Here is a 13,050-nt window from a genome sequence, read left to right as displayed (position 1 = left end):
CTAGACCTAAACTATCCTGGCCGGGTCAAAAAAATAAAAAATTTGACTTCTTGACTTAAATTTGAGTCAACTAAACCAAAACTAAATGAAATTTGAGTTTTTTTGACTTAAATGGATACTAAGTAGGTAAAGTTAGTCAAAAGCAAGTCAAAAATATATGAAAAACACATTTGATTTTGACTTGCTTTTGGCTAACTTGAACTACTTAGGATCGATTTGTCAAAAAACTCAAATTTGATTCAGTTTAGGTTTAGTTGACTTAAATTTAAGTCAAAAAAATCAAATTGAAGTTATTTTTTTGATCCGGGATTATTAAACTGATTATAAACTATTTTTTCAAAATAAAAATACTACACAGAAAAATAGAGTTTCTAGGCGTAAAAAAAATTTTGCATTGTAAATTGAAGACAAAAATTTTCTAAGGATTAGAAAAAATTTCTTAGCATAAAAATTTTTTTCACGCCTAAAAAAATTTTTTGTAGCTCCAAGAAAATTTTTGTTTTTAATTCATAATTCAAAAAATTTATTGAGACAAGTTTAAATTTTCTTAAGGCAAGTTAAAAATTTTTTGCGCCAAGAAATCCTTTTTTCTGTGTAAAAATAAACCACAATTAAACCTAAATTAAACTGAACCTTAAATAAACCAGCATTAATTTGAAAAATTTGTAATTTACAAACATGATGAATACAGCGAATAAATCAGTGCGAAATTCTACTTGTGGTTTTAAAGCAAACTATAATTAAACCAATTAAAAAGAAGTTTCAAAACAAAATAAACTCTATCTAGACTTGAGCTTGAACAAAAAACGATAATAAATACATTAACCCATCTACCAGAAAAATTTAAATATTCTTTAGTATAAAAACAGTTTGGATCCGGTTAACTTCTAGTTTGTGAACCAAAAATAAACTGATTTAATTACGGTTTTATTTAAGATTTTTTTTGCACAGCTAAACTTCTAGTTTCAGTTTAAAATAGGTTTTTAAACTCAAGATAAATCCTGTTAACACTTATTATAAACCGATTCCCAAATTAAACCCCTTATAATCGGTTTAATCAATCCGCCAGGGTATTAGTCCGTCACATGTTTGTGAATATTTAAAAAAAAAGTATAGTGGTAATAAAAAATATTTATTAAATTAAAAATAAACAACGAAGCTGCTTGTCAGAGGATCGATTGTAAGGCAAAAAAGTTTTATGAATCTGAAATGAAACTCTGTAAAACAATTAAATTATATTAATAATAAACTTCATATGTAAAAGAGATGCGGATTAAAACTTTCCTTGTCGTGCATTTAAAATTATAATTATCTCTCGTATATTCAAATTGACTTTTACTTTTTTATTTAATCCAAACTTTACAGATGTTAATTCTTTCTTAATCTCTACGACAAGTAAATCAATATCATTATAGTGAGGATCATGGTATAAATAATATTAAGTTATTAAAAATTATAATAATTATTAACAGCTTGATGCGTTAACGAGACTAAGAGCGGACTAAATTATTTTATCAATGAAAAACTACTCAGTATTATCAGAAGAAAAATTACCTTTATAAAAAAAAATACATTTTTTATCTAAAAAATTAATTTATTGTAAATTTGCAATAAAGTTTTTTTTTGGCAAAAGGAATTAAAAACTCTGGTAATTTTATTTTGAAAAAAAAGTTTTTTTTTTACAATATAAAATTTTTAAATAAAGTCAAAAAATTCTCCAATCAAAATTTATATTATTAAAAAATATATATATTTATAAAATTTAGAATTTATAAAGGATTTAGGAGAAAAACAGGATATCCAAAATAAAATGGTACAACTGGAAAATTTAAAGAAATAAATATATTTTTCATGAAAAAAAAATTTTTATTTTATAATTTTTTTGAGGGAAAGATCATTATGCCCTGGAGAAGAGAATATTTGTTTTTATAAAAAATATAACTACATCATTGGAGATTCATTTAATGTCAGTGAAATAGAAATATATAAAGTTATTAAAACCAATAAAAATAAGTTATAAAGTAAAGTTTTTTTTTTTAATTTAGTAATTTTTAGGTGCGGGCCGTATCGTCACCCCAGAGAGTAAATATTTTGTGAACCAAATTTAATTTAAAATAACGTGAAATTTTTTCGAAATAGATTAGAATAATTTAAATTTACGGTATTGAAAAGCTACTAGAAAGCTTTTCGGTTAGATGCGCCATTGTGCTTCGGTTTTCCCTATAGTTTTAATTCATTTTATTATAATAGAAAACTTACAAGCGAAAATTATCTTAGTTTATTCACATGGCTTATCTAATTCCTTGTCTTACAGTCTATTCACTCTCACGGACATTAAAATTATCTCTGTATCTAGAAGTCAGACGAAAAGTAGTTTATAAATAGATTGCAGAAAGTAATATTATTTTTTTTTTATTTACTTGTTCAGATGATTTAGAGCGTAGTCCCTGTTTAAAATCTTTCTTAGAATTTTGTTGTTTTTTTACTATAGACCCAATTTATAGTAATGGAATATTTTGATTTTAGTTTGTTGTTCTGATGAATTAGCCCTGATTAAGAAAAATTATTTGAAATGATTCAAAACAATTTGAAATGATTTAAAACAATTTGAATTGAGTAATAGGGGAGGGTGGGGCAGAGCGGCCCCCCTAAGCCAATTATTATTTTTTGTGGCTTTCAACCATAAGATCACTTTACTTTTGTCCTATTTCGAACAAATTTATAGACATTTTGCCAAAATTCTGAAAAAAAATTTTTTTTTTTTGTGGGGCAGAGCGGCCCCCCTTCAAAAAGTGATAAAAAAAATTTTTTTTTTCGTTTTTTTTTTTTTTAAATTGTTTTCATCATTAAGAATGTATTTCTTCCTCTTGACAACTATTTTTGGTTTTATATTACTCGAAAAAAATTTTTTAAAGCGTAAAAAATCGTTCATTCTCGATTACCTTAATTACTAATTGTTATTTAAGAAAAAAAAACATCAATTCTATAATTTTACTTTATTTCAAAAATTTATCAACTAAAAAAAAAATTTTAATTTTTATAAATTTTTAGTGACCAAATTTGCCTCTTACATAGAGAAACGGCCGAAAAATATGAAAAAATAATTTTTTCGGAAGTTCCGGCTGGTCCATTTTGCCCCAGGTGTTATGCGTAGGGCTAGAAATGTGGAATTATACTAATTTTTTTTTAATTTGACGATAAAAATATGAAAAAATCACTTTTTCAAAATTTTGGGCTTGTCCATTTTGCCCCAAATGTCATGCGTAGGGGTAAAAATGCGCAAACATATCGGATTTATAGTAATAAGTCGAAAAAAAAAGAATTTTTTTTTTGGTCAAAATTTCAGGGGGGCCGCTCTGCCCCATGGGGGCCGCTCTGCCCCACCCTCCCCTATATTGATATACACTCGGAGTAAATTATTTTTCTTAATTAAGGAGAGCCAGAATATGTAATACGCTTTGTGAAGATTTTATTAGATCTTGTTGTTCATTGACATTAGAATCAATATCTGTTAATGGAATATATACCCCGTGTAAAAAAAATTGTTGAAAAAAGGTTAAAAAATTGTAGACTATTGTCAATTTTAAAACGTGACGGAACGACGAACTTTTTTTGAACGTTTTTTAAACTTTTAAAAAAATTCAAGAGAAAAATTTTCAGAAGTTTAAAAATCGTTTAAAAAAAGTCCGTCCTTGTGTCACGTTTTGAAGTTTAGAATAGTCAACACTTTTCTAACCCTTTTTCAACGATTTTCTTTTACACAGGACTGTAAAAAATTTTGGTGTAAAAATGGCTTCCGAAAACTTTACCCGGCCTTGTAATTTTAAAACGGTGTTATCTACTTTTTTTACACTATTACCCCGAAATTTAACACGATATTTGGTATAATTTTTACACTGTATATATTATTTATATTTATGAGTTCGTAAACATCATAGTAGGAAATAAGATAAACAAAAATTTTTAGTGATTGAATATTCAATTATTGGCTTATAAAATAGTACGATTTTTGCAAAAAATGATTTTAAAAATTTGTAAATTTTTTTAGAAATAATTATTTTATTGGTTTGTTTAATAAATACAAACAGGTGATATCCCTGATGGAAAATTACGATTTAATTCCATTGAGAACGATAAAATTGCCACTGAGGTACGGTTGAATCCGATTCATTTCAATCTCTATTACTCTCAATAAAATTCTATCAGAATTTTTAATTTCAAATCCTAGCTTGTAGTTTAGTTTTCGTTTTTATTATCATTTCAGCGATTATTTTAGCTTTCCGAAAAATGTATAAGACGAAGTTCCACGGAAGATTTTCATTATTCGAGTCCCATACATATTTAAAATGTAGTCAGAAATTAAAAATTTGAGAATTTATTGTTGCCCGGTCCTAAGTTCAAAGACTAAAGAAAATTTTGAAGTTGGCCCATAGTCTTAATTTTTTATTCTTATATCCCTACATATGGAGCATATGTGGCCAATTTCTAAATATACTCCATATATGAGCTTTTATGATTCACTTTTCGTGAGTTGTCTATGTTACCAATAATTCATAAAAGAATTAAATACATTATAAATATACAAATAACTGTACTCATTTTTAGCGAAAATAACAATGGAGGACAAAAATTATATTTAATAATTTATAAATTCAAAGAAATCTGAACGAATGATTTTATTTTGAATCTCAAAAACAAAAAAGATGTTAATAAATGAAAAAAAAAAAATGTCATTAGTATATGGTGCACCATAAAGTCAACTTTAAAGTTCAATGCCTATTATTTTTTTTTTTTAGAAATAAAATAAAAGTCAAATAAACAATAAATTACAACGACCTATTAAGAACGGATGATCAACAATCGATTTCTGAAAACAAAAATAAATTTAAAAAAAAAACTAATTTTCGTCCATGCTGCAATGAGAGCCCGCCCGAAAACTTGCATAAAAAACAAGAGTTGCCAACATAAAAATTGAAAATAAATATGCACTGTTATGTTCCTGTCTGACGGAGAATTTGCGAAGCTAATCAAATATGCAAATTTATCTACCGAGAATTATCTCGCGAGTATTATTTATTAGTACTTAGTGCCAATTTTTCAATCAAAGATTTAATTATATTGCAATTATGAAAATAAATTGAAGAATTTAGAAATACATATTAAGGCCTTTTCCTAATACGCTAATTTAAATCACATTCCTTTGAGGGCCAGTCTTTCAAACCGGATTTATTTATAAATTATTTTTACTGGTATACCTATATATTATTAATATATAGATATACTAGCACTATTAATTTAAACCTGGATAAAAATAAACCCGGTTTGAAAAATTGGCCCTTAAAATTTTATCGAACTGACTATTTTTTAATCAAATACAGAATTAATTTCAAAATTTTTATATATTAAAGTATATGTCCCAATATATTTTATTCATAATATGCTAACAGTCTTATAATCTTATTAACATTTTATTTGAATCTCCGATTCTAAACCTAGATTATAGGTGGCGTAAAATTTTTGCTACTTGTTTATTCCCGAAAATATTTTCTGCGAATCATGAAAATGGGTTGTAATGATATGGCGAATTTTCATAATTCGCAAAAAAAGTTCTCATTTGATGAAATACTTAACCAACACAACCTGGACGTCATCTGGTGAGATGAAAATTTTGGCTTAGCGATTTTATTGATCAAAACAGCGTTTCTGGGAATGAAATACGTTCATGACATAATATGCAACAAACTATATAATGTTGTTCTATACATCATAAATATACCAACGTACACTTGTTAACCATAAAAATTAGTATTATTTTCGTATCTATCATTAAAACTTCTGATAAAAAAAAACATTCGCAAAATACATTTTAAAAAAAATAGAATGAGTTATCAAAGTATAGTAAAAATTGAATCGATTAATTATATCGATACTTCAGTGGAATTCCCCCGATTATTTCGAAGTAGCTGCTAACGCCACATCCACGAAATTTTATACGTTTATTTTTTCTTACAATACCAGTGAAAGTAAAAAGAAGGGGATCTGATTCTCGTTAATTTTTTGATTCGAATATTTTCTGTTTTATTTAGAAAATAGAAATAACAATTTGGAACTATGGTAATTATAATAAATTCATGTGTGATATATATTTACGTAGAAATTAAGATAGTCATAATTTTTGTGAAATTTTATTCCAAGCCGTTATAAATTTTGCCAAATTTTATGGTTTAAGGTAGTTCTCTCGCGACCTATATTGTTTGCTACAAAAACAGATTCTCTGTATAAAGTCACGTCAAATACACGTTTAAAATTTTTTAAAAGTAAAAAAGAATTATGTTTTACAAAAATATAAAAGTCAAATCGGAAAAATACCAAGTACCTAATATGATTCAAAGTCATAGTAAACATTTTCATAAAATTTCAAAAAGAATTGCAGAACAAAATTTCAATGTACTTGGTGTGCTTACAAAATAGTAAAAAAAAGAACATGTTTTGATTTTATTTGAAATTAATTTTGCTTGAGTACATGTAGTAACGCAACTTTTTCACTAATCGGTAGTATGATTATTTAAAAATTTTTTTAAATTCGAAATTTTTTTTCCTACAATTTGTTAGTTTTTGGAAAAATTCTTAAGCAAAATAATTTGAAATACACGTGAAAATATGACTTTCTTTTAGTTTAGTCGAAGCTACTACATGTTAACTGTATGCACTTTGATTATCTATTTTTAAAGCTGATTTATAAAGCTAAGGTAAGAGACCCTGTGCCTGATAAGGGAACTAGTACCCGATCACTCATGAATTTGTATATCTATATTTACTAAATATATAGATATACAAAATTAATGGAGTGATCGAGTACTAGTTCCCTGAGTGGGTACTAGGTCTTTTATCTTATATCAATGAAACAACTCTCTGAACATGAATTAGTGAAATAAGTGAATATTCACTAATTCATGTTTAGAGAGAATATCTAAATGAATAAGAAAGGTGAAAAATTGAACTGTAGAAAGAGGCAAAGTGGGTAAACAAAATTCAGTACTGATAAATTTGACGAAAAATTTGTTATTCTCAGAATTTATATAAAATAGTAAAAATTTTTTGTCAGTTTTATTTGTGTATGTGAAATTTTTGAAAATCACTTAATTTTTTTTCTATACTCTTTCTAAAGCCATTTTGTGTGATTCAAATGAAGAAAAAATTAACTCTTTTAAATGCTTCTATAATAAAAAATCTCAAAACGTTTGAATGATTTGAAAAATGATTACGATGATAAAATATATATTCAAACCTTTTGAAATTTCGCGTCTTAGTAGCGAATAGTATTTCAATTTCAATTAAAATTAGAATTCATTTGAAGCATTAAAATAATACTTTTATTTTGTAATAAAATCCGATTAAATGAACATTACGCTTTTTGGATTTCGAAATTTTTTTCCATTTTCCAGCTTAGAATATAATTTGCAGGCAAAGAACGAGTGCCCGATCACTCACTTTTTTTATATCTATATTTACTAGATTTTACTAAATATAGATTAACAAATACATGAAGTGGCTTTAGATCACAAAATTTTTAATCAAAGTTCCTAACCCTAAAAGAGCGTATAATTTGAGACATACGCTCTTTTGACTGGAAATTTTTGGCATTTGTCACGCAGCATTGTTTTTATATTTTTCATATCTCATTTTCTTCATTTTTTATTCATGCCGACTGTGAGCATTATCGTCATGACAAAATACCATTGTCTTAATGGTATTTTGGGAATTTACTTGAATAATTAGGACATATGGTGGCAAAATTATATGAAAATTCTATTCTAAAGACAAAAACAATAGCTAGATTATTATAAAATCTATTAAAAATTAGTTAAATCAAAAATTAAAAAAACAAAAAAGAGGTGATTTTGTATGAAATGACTCATATACGTGATTTACCTAATGAATTTATGTTATTTTTTAAATAGGACGATCCATCAAATCTTGTTCCTCGGGAAGGACCTCAAGTTGCACACTATTTGATGGATCTCTTTCTTTATTTACAAAGAGCAACAGGATTTCGTTCTGATCATTTTCGTGCTCCCCATGATTTACAAGAAACATTGGATTTAATGGAATTTTATAAAATGCCTCGAGAAATATGGAATGCTATATTAAACTTAGCTATGAATCTAGTTGCTGAATTACCTCGTATGGAAAATGTCGATCAACTTATTTCTTATCTTATTAATATAGCTATCACATTGACTCGTTATTTGTTGAAATATTTCTTTTTGCGAGTCACATTATTTATACTTGCTGGTGTTGAATCTGCAGCGTTATCAGCAATTATTATATGTATTTATCATTTTGTCACTTGGGCAATTATACCAGTAATGAATTACATCAGACCTAAACTTGAAGAATATGCAAAGTTCACTCTGGAAAAGTTAAAAGAGTTTTTTGTTCCTCAATATAATTCAATTTTATTAAATTAAAACTATATTTTTTTAAATATTGCGATCGAATTGAAATTTTCATTTACGTTTTTTTAGTCTCATAATTAATCATGTTATAAAAAAAAGTATAAAAATATAATCACATTTTAGCTGATACTGCAATACTAATAAATGGCGCTTATCAATACCACGTAATTGTCAGAGATGATTACTGAGATACCTGATAGACTCGTCTATTGTAATAAATATTCGATTCACAGATATAATGAAATAAATAAAGGTAAACAGTACGCAATTACGCGAAATTGAAAAAAGGTTTCATTAGGGATGTGCGAATAATTCAAATTTAAAAATCATTCGTATCGAATCGGATAGAAATATTCAATTCGAAATTCGAATCGAATGATTTCAATTTATAAATAATTCAAAAGTAGACAAATACTTGCGGATAGTTTGAAAACTAACGAACAATTTGAATTACTCGATTTAAATTTCAAATCGAACAGTGTAATATTTAAATCGAACACTATTTGTACACCCTCAGTTTTTTATCAATTAAAATTATTACCACAAACTGTCATTTAAAAAGTCTGCAAACAGGTTTCATTTTATGTTAGCAGTCGTTTTTTTTTTTTTTTTTAAAGCTCGGCCGTACCTAACGAAATCTCGAATTTAAGATTTCTAATTACTCTTTGAATATTTGCGTTAATAAAGTTTTGAGTTTTTTAAAAGTATATTAAATTTATTAATAGAAAAATGATTTTTCTCACTCATTACTATTCAATTATAGTACTGAAGATAATCTAAAAATGAAAACTTTTGTTTCATTGTATTTTTAATAAGTTTTATTTATTCATTAACTCTTCGTTGGTCACGCTATGAGCGATTCCCCGCTTTTTTTCTTTATTTTGTTATCTAGAAAAAAAAATTTTTTAGCTTTAAACAATTTAGCTAAATATTTAAAAAGTTTTTAAAGTTATAATTATTTATATTAAATAATAAATGTCGAATGAACGTGGAATTGCTGTGATTCTCCGCGAGCGCGACTAAATTAGACAGTGGAACTTTATACGGAACCGAAGTAAATAAAACTAATATTGATGTCATATATTGTCAATAGATTTGGCAACGCTGTAAGAAAGCTTGAATACTTTCTAAATAATAACTATTTTTTAACGATTCCCCGCGACGCGACCAACGAAGGCGGGCAGTGAAGCGCGACCAGCGAAGGGTTAAAACTTATTTTGTTTTCTGTAGTTGCGCGATTTTGCAAGCAATAGTTAATTAAGCTAAATTGTATTACAGTTTTGAACATCATTTTTTTTTTAATTCATGTCATAATATTGTATGAAAAAAAAATATATGTAGTGTAAATATACGAAATCTCATTTTTTATATTTTCGTAATTACGCGGTATTGCAAAAAATGAAGTTAAGTGGTATCACAGTCTCATCGACGATGATATTTTACAAGTATACAAATAACTATTGTATACATTATGTACGAATATTGTAGAAATTTCATTATATATAATCATTGAAAATAATTTTTATGTATTTTTAATACAAAATGAATTAAAACATAGTTTACTATAATGTAATTGCTTTATGAACTTAATTACCTATAATAAGCCTTAATGAATATATATCTCATATAAGATCTTATATGAAATTATATAATCATTATTTTACTTTTACACTAAGAAAAAAAAATAACATTTTCGAAGAGTAAGATCTTACAGAGATATTACAAGAATTAGCAAGCGGAAGTACATGTTCAACATCTTTTGATTTATGAGAAAATTCTCATTTTGTATCAAATATAATTTAAGTTATTATAAAAGTACATAATTATATAGTGCCGAGTTATGAAAAAATATTATTACAAACGTGTTTGATGTACATCAAAATATATTCAATAGTATTTTAATAAAAATTCAATTATCAAGCTGTAAAAAAAAAGGTAGCGCAAATTTTGCATCTCTTACTGTATAATCCAATTTCTAAGCTGATTTATGATTTGCTATTTTATAAAAATTGTTGTTTACTTTCACTTAAAGTCTAAACTTAATAGGTAATCATACATTTTATTTTTAAAAACCTCAAGACTACTCTATTTTAATATCTCAGGAGGCAGATCTTTCCAGAGACGAATTATTGAGACAACAAATGAATGCTCGTAAAACACTGTAGCAAAGTTCGGAATTTTAAACAATATATTATTATTTTTTACTACCAATGTCTCCGATCGTCTGACATCTACCACCTCGACAAACAGATCCCGCAGATATTGAGGTTTTCCTACTTCCAGCAGTTTGTAGAAATAACAGGTCATATAGTAAACTCTTCTAGAATTAACAGATAGCCATCCAAGTGTAAATTTCTTATGTATTTTTTAAACAATAAAGAATTTATAAAAATTTTCTATCACCATAAAAATATATATGAATGGAAGAATTAGTTATTTGAAATAGATTCTTAATTTTTCTTTTTTTTTTTTTATATAAACTTTTTCATTTCTTTTATAAATAATGAATAAAAATTGAATTACTTTTGGCGGAAAAACTTACCTATGATGGGTAGTGCCATGATGATCGGTTCGACTACAAAATATTTTCTTTATTCCTTGGAATTATAATTTATTAAAGTCTTTTTAAGGTCATTTTCAAATGATACCCTCCCTCCACTTTTTAAAAATATTCAATGCCCTCAAACTACCATAGCCATAATAAAATTATATTAATTAATGAAAAAAAACAAATTAAAGCATCAATTAAAAAAAGGGCAACTTAATTAAAATTGTCATCGAGTTATAGATTTAAAAAAAAAAAATTACTTACAATTTTAATCAATTAAAAGTTCAACGGAATTAGTTGAATAAATTACAGTAAAATCTTCATGTTAATTTTGTAATTCGAAATGTCAAATTTTGTAGGCTGAAATTCATTTTCAAAATTTTGTATAACTCCTAATTGATAGCAATTGTAAGTGATTTTTTTTTTAATTTATACCTTGGTGAAATTGTAACTACGTTGTCTTTTTTTTGAATTAGGGCCAATTTTCTAAACCCAGTTTATTTTTATTCAGATTTAAATTAATATTGCTAATATATACATTAATAATATACAGATATACCAGCAATAATAATTGAAACTCGGGGGCATTGTCTGAGAATGCCCTTAAATTATTTTTTTGTATAAAATATATCCTATACCATGCAATCTGCCGTTTATGTTTTTTTGAGACAAATGTCAAAAACAGAGATTTACCTCTTCTGTCATAAATATTGAAATTTTATCAACTCGCCCCGTGATGACGTTCACTGTTATTCGAACAAAGATTTACAAAAATTAAATTTTGATTAAAAAATAATTTAAAAAAAACTGATTGTTAAGAATTTTTTCTTTCAATTTTGCTTAACAGGGATTCGCACTTTTCTCTCTATTACACTCAAGTCTATGGACAGTACTATCTTTGTTGCACTTGTACAGTAAATGGAAACTTCGGCCGAGTTTTTCTCTTAAACAAACGAATATTATGAATCAATTAAAGCGCACTTCGCTAGATTAGACAGTAATGCATCAAAGTGCGGTCTGTGTTTTGTATTGAGAGATTTTGTTTCTGAAAAAAACCCAGCCGAAAATATCTGATAATCCCTGTTAATAATTTTAATTAAACACAAAAAAAAAAAAAAAAAAAAAATAGAAAATACGCAACTTCTATATTGTGTCGACTTCTTCCTCTACTAAGGGAAAATTAAATCTTGGAAAAAAATGATTTTAAAAAATTTTACTTCCCTATATTTAAAAGAACGATTTTTAGAAAATATTTTTAATTAATTAGAAAAAATGAAAATTGTAAAATTTTCTTTATTCTCTTAATAATATAGACAAGCAACCTGCAAATTTTTGTTTTCAATTCGCAATGCAAAAATTTCTTGGGATAAGTAAAAATTTTCTTTAGGCGAGTAAAGATTTTTTGTGTCAATTAATCTTTTTTTCTTTGCACACTTTTTTGTATTTGAGAAGCTTCCTAAAACCAAAAGGGAGTACAAAAATCTGTCATTTTAGAATAAGTAACGCGATATAAATAATATAGATATATATTCAGTGACATTCAGTCATATTTAGTGACAGAATAATTAAAGTATTAATTTATGCAAATAAAATAAATACGATCGTCTTTTTTTCCGCGTAATTTAAATGTAATTCGAATGATATAGATAAATCTATTTATCCCAATACTTGGTAATTAAAAAGAGTTTAAACTATGAAAAGGCACAAATTCAAATCAAGACCTATCTAATGATACCAATTTCAATAACATTAACTAATTCTATCATATAGATATAGCGGGAACAAAATTTTCCTTATTCTCTTAATAATATAGATAATGTATTGATTCGTTATCATTTTTATTTAAATATTCGAAAAAAAACCTCAATATAATCAACTATTTGAAAATATATCGTAAACATATCAATAATTTAAAAATTTCCCGCTAGAATAAAACCACGCATGCGTGTTTACAAAAGTGAATGTTTTTATATACATCTATTATGGAGTGAATAACATTTTTTATTTCGATTTTTACGCGTATATATAAATTTTCCTGAGCAT

At 26.1% G+C, this 13,050-nt stretch overlaps 1 long non-coding RNA gene across 1 annotated transcript; it reads left to right on the top strand.

Annotated features, from left to right (window-relative positions):
• Positions 1-5,721: 5,721 nt before the first annotated feature.
• On the top strand, positions 5,722-9,086 carry LOC130664580 (uncharacterized). The gene is made up of 2 exons (XR_008989430.1): positions 5,722-6,114; positions 7,962-9,086. It is a non-coding gene; the product is annotated as an uncharacterized LOC130664580 (long non-coding RNA).
• The last annotated feature ends 3,964 nt before the right edge of the window (positions 9,087-13,050 follow it).

The sequence above is a fragment of the Microplitis mediator genome, chromosome 3 (assembly GCF_029852145.1).
Source record: "Microplitis mediator isolate UGA2020A chromosome 3, iyMicMedi2.1, whole genome shotgun sequence".
Taxonomy (NCBI): domain Eukaryota; kingdom Metazoa; phylum Arthropoda; class Insecta; order Hymenoptera; family Braconidae; genus Microplitis; species Microplitis mediator.
This window is presented reverse-complemented; position numbering and strand designations above follow the sequence as displayed.